Here is a 7929-nt window from a genome sequence, read left to right on the forward strand (position 1 = left end):
TGCAAACTAAAGAGTTTTTGCAAACCTTGTATCTGGTCTTTGCCAGTTAAAGAAAAAGTTGATAAATCATAACTGTGCTCTACTTCTAAGAGACCTGAAGGGAGAATAACAATGTCAATGTTAGTGTGAGAGTGTTTCCTGAAATATAGGCAAGCACTTGCCACCAGAACCAACAGCAGCAGTTAGTGGTTTCCACAACAACATTAACTCCTGGTAATTGCTCAGGGAAAAGCTCGCAGTAAGAGAGAGTAGGCTGGCAAACTATAAAATGGAAATTAATACAAGTGATTCAGAAAATGGTATACATGTAGCTGAGTGTTCAGGTGGTAGGAAATACACTTAAAGAGTGAATGCATCCAAGAAATTCAACAAGAAAATGCGTGTTCACATGGGCTACCAGTGAACCCAAAAGTTGTAGGAAGCAGTTGATCTGACTTCAGATGATATCACACCTTTTCATCATCATGTAAATATAAGGGGCAGTCAAATGGAAAAATGTAAACAAACTGTTCATTATTTCAAAAGTAATCACAATAACTGTTAATACATTTATCCTATTGTGAGACAAGACAGTCAATGCCTTCTTGGAAAAATGTTTGTGGTTGCCTAGAGAACTATCATTGCACCTAGGTGCACATCTCTTTGTCCAAAGTAAATCTACAGCCAGGAATACCTTTCTTCAGGGCTCCAAAAATACGGAAATTGTATGGGGAGAGATAGCATACTGCATGGAGGATGTGAGAGGGCTTTCCAGCAAAACTTCTAGTGTGTAATTTAAACAACCTTGGCAACATGTTGGGCACTTAAAATGAAAGACCTGTAGAAGTTGAGGTATGGAAATCCGGTAAGTGAGCAAAGCAGCCCCTTGGAAAAGAACAACATGGTCAGCAAAGAAAAGAACAGGATGTCTTAGAACTTATAAGGCAGTTTAATGTATCAGAAGGAAAAGAGGATTTTTGTAAGGATGTTTTTGAAAGTGATGAATAGATTTCTTGTTTAGTATTGTTGGACTGCTTGTTGCTATTTAGTAATTTCACTTATGAAATCTTTTTGGAAAAGTATGATACTACAGAGTCATAGTGTAGTATATCAATGTGTTTCTATGCAAAATAAACATTAGAGAAGCTTTCTTTGTAATTAATGTTAAAGATGAAATATAAACAGAAAAAAGCACTTTGAATGTGCATATTAAAATAATTTTAACTTCCATCTGTGCATTTGACTTTTGAAAGTTTTGTCCCTCTACTCTGATAGAAACAATGTAAAGTTTGGAACAGTGGAACACACAGTCACAATCATAGCTACAAAAGCAGTGTAAATGTTAAATTATCTAGTTTATGTAATTAGCATTTCGGTACGACATTTTAAAAATGTGTTTCTTCAAATATTTACTTCTATGCATTTATCGAATTATGTAGAACAGGGTCCCACATCATAAGGAAACAACAGTCGCACATTCGGAATGTTTTGTCCCCATGCTACATTGTAAATCTGAATATTACAAGCCAACGAAATGTCACACTTCATGAAAGGAATTGCAGGGGATGTGTACCAGTTCTGGTCAAGGGAATGACAATGACAGAGTAATTTCTCAAGTGTTGCCAGTGAATCGAGGAAATGCAACCGAGAAGTGTCTAACAAAAGAGGTATGATCGGCTGCCAAATGTGGACCCTATAGCAGGTGTAGAAGGGCATCATGAGCTTGCCTCCCTCCACATGCAAGATGGTACGGGAAGAGATACAGCAGTGTATGGCAGCCAGAAATGTCAAATGGAGTGAGTACACAAGAGACAGCAGATACGAATGTCAAAGAAATGTATAAACCTTTGGCTCTATTCTCCGTCACTAGTCAAATGCACCATGAAGAATGAACTGTCAACTTGGACTAATTGGTGCAGCAATCAAACAACTGCTACAGGCACAATCAGTTTCTATGTCGAGTAGAACAACAGATGTTAGGAGCACAGAGGACAGCACACCACTGTGGACACACTTTGTGTTACTGCAGCCCATAGTAAAACACCTATCAACTCAAGGGATTTTCTAGCAACTAGACAGCACTTGCACAGAATGTTGTCAGCTGAAAGATGGATAGTCCCAGAGGAAGTGGAGAAGATGCTGCAAGATTACATCATTGAACGTTCGACCTCTCCTGTAGTACTTGTAAATAATGGCACATGGTGTTTCTGCATTGACTACCAACGCCTGAACAAAATTCTACCCATTGCCTTGCATTGATGGCATCCTAGACAGCTTGGAAGGAGCAAAATATTTCACAACTGTGGACATTCAAGCTCCTGGCAAATTGATGCTGATGAGTCTGACTAGGGAGAAGACTGCCTTTGTAACTTCTGACAGCCTCTGAGTTCAAAGAAATGTCAATTGGACTGTGTAACGCTCCAGCCACCCTCGAACATATTATGGACAGTGTCCTTTGATACCTTAAATGGACACGGAGCGAGGTGGCGCAGTGGTTAGACACTGGACTCTCATTCAGGAGGACGACGGTTCAATACCGCGTCCGGCCATCCTGATTTAGGTTTTCCGTGATTTCCCTAAATCGCTGCAGGCAAATGCCGGGATGGTTCCTTTCAAAGGGCACGGCCGACTTCCTTCCCCATCCTTCCCTAATCCGATGAGACCGATGACCTCTCTGTCTGGTCTCCTTCCCCCCCAAAAAAACAACAACAACAACAACCTTAAATGGACATGTATTTGTTATCTGGATGACACTACTATTTTAAGACCTTTGAAGTACCTGTAAGCCGCCTGACAACTATATTGAAGAGTGTTCAGACTGCAGGCCTCCACTCAAATCCAAAAATTTGCCTCTTCACTGCCAGAGAAATAAAAATCTTGGGACAACTAGTGAATAGCAATGGTGGCCATACTGATCCGAAAATGTAAGCCCCCACAGATCCTTGGCACATTCTTGATGTGAGAAGTTTCCTTAGAATGTGCTCATACAACTGGTGATTCATGAAAGACTTCTGTACCAAGGCATGTCCTTTGCAAGAACTATGACAGGGAAACACCAAATTTTCTCAGAACAGTGAGCAAGAAAGATCATTCCTTGCCCTCACAGTGGTATATCATCATCTCCAGTTCTAGCATTGTGTGACGAGAATACAGAAACAGAACTTTGTGCCGATGCTAGCGATTTTGGAGTAGGGACAGTTGTAGTACAAATTCAGGAAGGTGTTGCAAAAGGTAGTAGAGGGTACTCAAGAAGCATCAGCTGAGTTGAACTGCTCTACAACTGAGAAAGAGTGCCTTTACTTTTTTGGGCCATCAACAGGTTCTGACCATATTTATGTGGCAAACTATTCACTGTCTTGATGAACACCATTTTCTGAACAGCCTGAAGGATCCATCAGGTTGACTGACGATATGGGTACCAAGGCTTCAGAAATATGTCACAGTGGTATACAAAAGTGCACACAGACACGAAGATGGTGATTGCCTTTCAAGAAATCATTTGGCTGAACACAACAATGTGGCTGAAATCTGTCATCACTGTATTAAATGACACTGCTGCTGAACAGAGGCAAGATGCAGTACTGCTGAAAACCACAAAGCCTCGAAGGGAGGAGGAACCAATCAAAGAAAATTCCAATTGATTATCAAAGTGTTGTGTAAGAGGAACTATCATTCAATGGAGCAGGTTTGGTTGTCTCCAACAACTGATCACCTGAGATTTGTTAAGACTAGACAGAATCGGACACATTTATCACTGCCCAGGGCTGTACTGGTCACATTACACACTATGTGAGCCACTAATTAATCCAAACACAGAAAGCACATGCAGCAATTACCTCCTGCATAGATGGTCTCCTTGTTGCCTGCACCAACGCCATTACACCGAAATGGAATCAATCTCTAGGGAAGGTTGCCAAAGTTGATAAATGGGAATTGATAGGTAATAGTCTCCACTGATTACCTCAACTGTTATGCTGTTACTAAAACTGTGCCAATGGCTGAAGTGCTAGAAATTGCAAAGTTCCTTGTAGAAGACATCATTTTGCAGTGCGAAGCACCCCATGTAATGATCTCTGGCCATGGAAAAGTTTACCAGGCAAGAGTAGTATCAGAGCTAATTTCACATTGCAAAACGTGCAAGATGACAACCGCTTACATCCACAGATGAATGGCCTGTGGGAACGCTGTAATAAGATGCTGGCAGATATGCAGTCGATATATGTTGATTCTAAACTGACAGATTTGGATAAAGTACTGCCCATTGAGACATTCGTATATAACACAATTAAGCAATACACTACAGACTTGACATTGTTCTTTCTGCTGCACGGCCATAAATTCGAAACGACAATGGATACACTGTTTCTGTTAAAACTGTACAATACTCAGGATGACTATGCAGAACACCTGATCACAAGGACCAAAGAAACAAGTCAGATGGTGTGCATACAAACCCTGAACATCCGGGAAATGGACTAAGAGTGCTATAACGCCAAGCACCAACCAAAGGATACAGCCCAGGAGATTTGGTTTGGATTTTTATGCCTGTGCAGAAAGTAGGACTATGTGAAAAGTTTCTAAAGTGCTACTTTGAGTCATATTGTATCTATTGTCTCTGAAAGAGGATTATGACTTTTCTTCAAAGACGCCATCCATGTCTTCCATATGAAGCCTTACTGGTCCCTAAAGGCATAGATTGGCAATGGGAGGTTCAAGGGACCTGCATATTCAATCAAGGATCATGAAGCTTTGATGAGAGGGGCTACGTCAAAGCTCATCATAGTGAAGAGGATGTAACAACATGACCAGAAAATGAGGACCTGTCAGCTCTGTCATACAGAGGACCATTGAAAAGCTCTATCTCCATGGTGCTGTAGTCAGCTTCAATGAGGACTTCTGAAACAGCAGGGTCACTGTTTCTTCAGAAGAGGGAGCAGTGCCATGACCTCTGGTGCCATCAGTGTCATGTAGTAGTTAGTGTTGCTAGCTGGCATGCTTTGGGTCACCATTTCAAATCCATAAAGCTCTAGTATTTGGTTATTTTATATTAACATTTTCTCTTTTGGACTCTAGTGTGGGAGCGTTACATAGAGAACACAATTCATTACAAAATAAACCTGACCATGTGTGTAACAGTTTTCTCTTATACTTGAATGTTTGAAAAGTTATTCACTAAAAAAATATCTTATGTTTGTGTATGGAATATTTAATGTTTTTATAAATGACTGTACACTAGTGTCAATAATAAATGTGCTTTTAGTTATAAGTGTTGTACTTCATTGATAATCCTGCCTTCAGATTTGGACTCTGTTGTGGTTTCTGACATTACAATATTGTTTCAGAAGGTGCCACGGATAAACAAAAAAAGTCAAAAGTTCTCATCCCTACATGAGCTATTCTGATGATATGGTAGCAGTGTTACAAAAAAAAAAAAAAAAAAAAAAAAGTGAGGAGAAAGTCTGAAGTAAATGTTGGGGAAAATGTACCACAGGGCGAACAAACACCATTTGCGTAAAAAGATGAGGGTGTACGTTTGCTGCACATCCTGATGCAAATACTGACTTCAGTTTCCCAGTTTCACTGCTGGATGCGTGGTTTATTGTAAAATTATATATGGACTGATAGGATTCAGAGAACAGCCTTCAAAAATAATTTGCCAGACATAGATTAGGCTAAATCATTTCTGACCTGACACAGTCGACAGATTAGCAACAGGTTTGCCCAAACTATCACAGGAAATGGAGCAGCTGCTGATGCAGATACAGTCAATGCAGTCTTTGATCATTTGTCAAGGAAGATGATAGGCATATCTCCATGACGTGTGAAACTACAATGAAATGAACCTGGTAGATGATGAAGGAATGAGAAGTTATCATCACCAACCATAATGCTAAGCATTCTGGAATACTTGCCTACTTAGCAAACGTTTAGACATTACTAGTGATGGTCGGCAGTGTAGAAGGGACACTAGTACCTCCATACATTATGTACAAATTGGAGTAGCAATGGACCACTTTGACAGAAATGTTCATGCGTGTTTTTGGTCCAAAGATGCACTCCAGGAAATAAGACCTGTGTCTGTTGGATAAGGCATGTGTTCAGAAGATGTTACCGAAACAGTGGCACAAAGTCATCCCAGTTTATGGTACTTCATATAAGTACTTTGTGATGACACATGGCCAAGCCAAAGTGCAAGCATATTGCACAAGGTCTGAAAAGTGGCACAAGAGCTGATCTTTGCTGTACTATATCTCCAAGAACCTTTATTTTAAGCCAAAAATGATCACTAGTATATCAATGATTGCTCAGTTATTCACTCAAGGGCAAATCTATGGCAGCAATAGTAGTATCTAATAAGCCAGTTCCAGTTACAAAAATATTGACACTGTTGAGTGGAAATGTTAACCAGAAAGGAGAGCTTCATCCTGATATCCATGTATTTGCAATTCACCTATGTTATTGGTGAGTTCTTAGGCTACAGAATATTAATCATTTATGATGGACAGAGCCTCTGTTCTGTGCAAACACAAAATTTGTTTTGTGGCATATCCACCTGATTGACAACTCCGAACGGCATCCACAAGGAACAATTATGAACTCAGTCTAGAGGTAATGGATACACCTTGTAAACCAACAAAGAGGAAGTTGGAGCAACTTCAAACATAGGAACTTCAACCTGTTTGAATAGTTGAGAATGGAATGGCAGCAAGTGATCTACAGTTTCATCATTGGGAAGGAAAACATAGCTACCACAAATAAACAGGTACAGAGGTCAAATACAACATTAATATGGCAAACTGGAAAAAAATTACACAAGTGTTTCATTGTCAAGGAAGCCATATCGCTGGATAACAATGCAGATTTGGAAGCTAGAGAGTTGATAGAGGCCACACACAGAACAATGAGCATTAAAACATGAGACAACCTTATAGAGGAGTACCTCCTACCTGGACTAAGCGCTGTGGAAATCGTAAAGGCCGATGATCAGGTTTTAACGTCCCATTGGAAATGGAAAACCTAAACCTGAACCTGGATGGCAAGGCAGGCATTTGAACAGTTGCCCTACTACATAAGAGTGAAGTGTCGTATCACTGTGCCACTTCACTTGGTTATGGAAGGTATGAAGCACGCGGCACATACATGTTAAATGACACTTAAAGAAGAATAATGGAGAACAAAGATGGAATGATTAAGTCATGAAAACTAACCTACAAATTGTTCCCTCAGGTATATCTTACATAAAAGGAAATAAGAAGATATGATCACCAACATTCCTGTCGATACCAAAACAAAATCAAGGGGAAACCTCTGTCAAATGCAGGAAAATGTAAGGTAGTCTCCCTAACATCAGTGAATTGTGAATTGTGGTTTATTATTCTCATAATTTACATAATCTAAATCATTTGATTCAGGTACAGGAGACATGTCAAAATTTTGGTAAAGTTTTACCATATACATACAACACCTGATTTTAACAAATGGTATCATAATAATAATACAGTTTTGTTACACATATAATAAAAGACTAACAGTTAATTACCCCTTGCTCAAATTATCATGTCATCCTCTGAATTCTTCTACTGAATAGTAGCATTTCTCCCACAGAATCTGCTGTAGCCTTATTTTTAGACTCTGGCTTCATATTAAATATATTTTTGCCCATTAGCTTGTTATATATTGTCATCCCCATATACTGTGGAGTTAGTGCATTAATTTCAAATTGGGTGTGGGTAACATAAAATTATTTTTATTTCTTGTGTTGTATGTGTGGTTAAAATGATTTTCCTCAAATAATTTTTGTCTACTGTGAACAAAGATTATATTTTCATAAATGTATATGGAGGGAACTGTTAGGATTTGCAGGTTCCGAAATAATGGGCGACAAGATTCTGTTTGTTGTGCACTACACATGTATCTTATAATTTTCTTTTGCAGTTTCAGTATTCGAGA

Source organism: Schistocerca nitens, chromosome 3 (genome assembly GCF_023898315.1).
Source record: "Schistocerca nitens isolate TAMUIC-IGC-003100 chromosome 3, iqSchNite1.1, whole genome shotgun sequence".
In the NCBI taxonomy this organism is placed as follows: Eukaryota; Metazoa; Arthropoda; class Insecta; order Orthoptera; family Acrididae; genus Schistocerca; species Schistocerca nitens.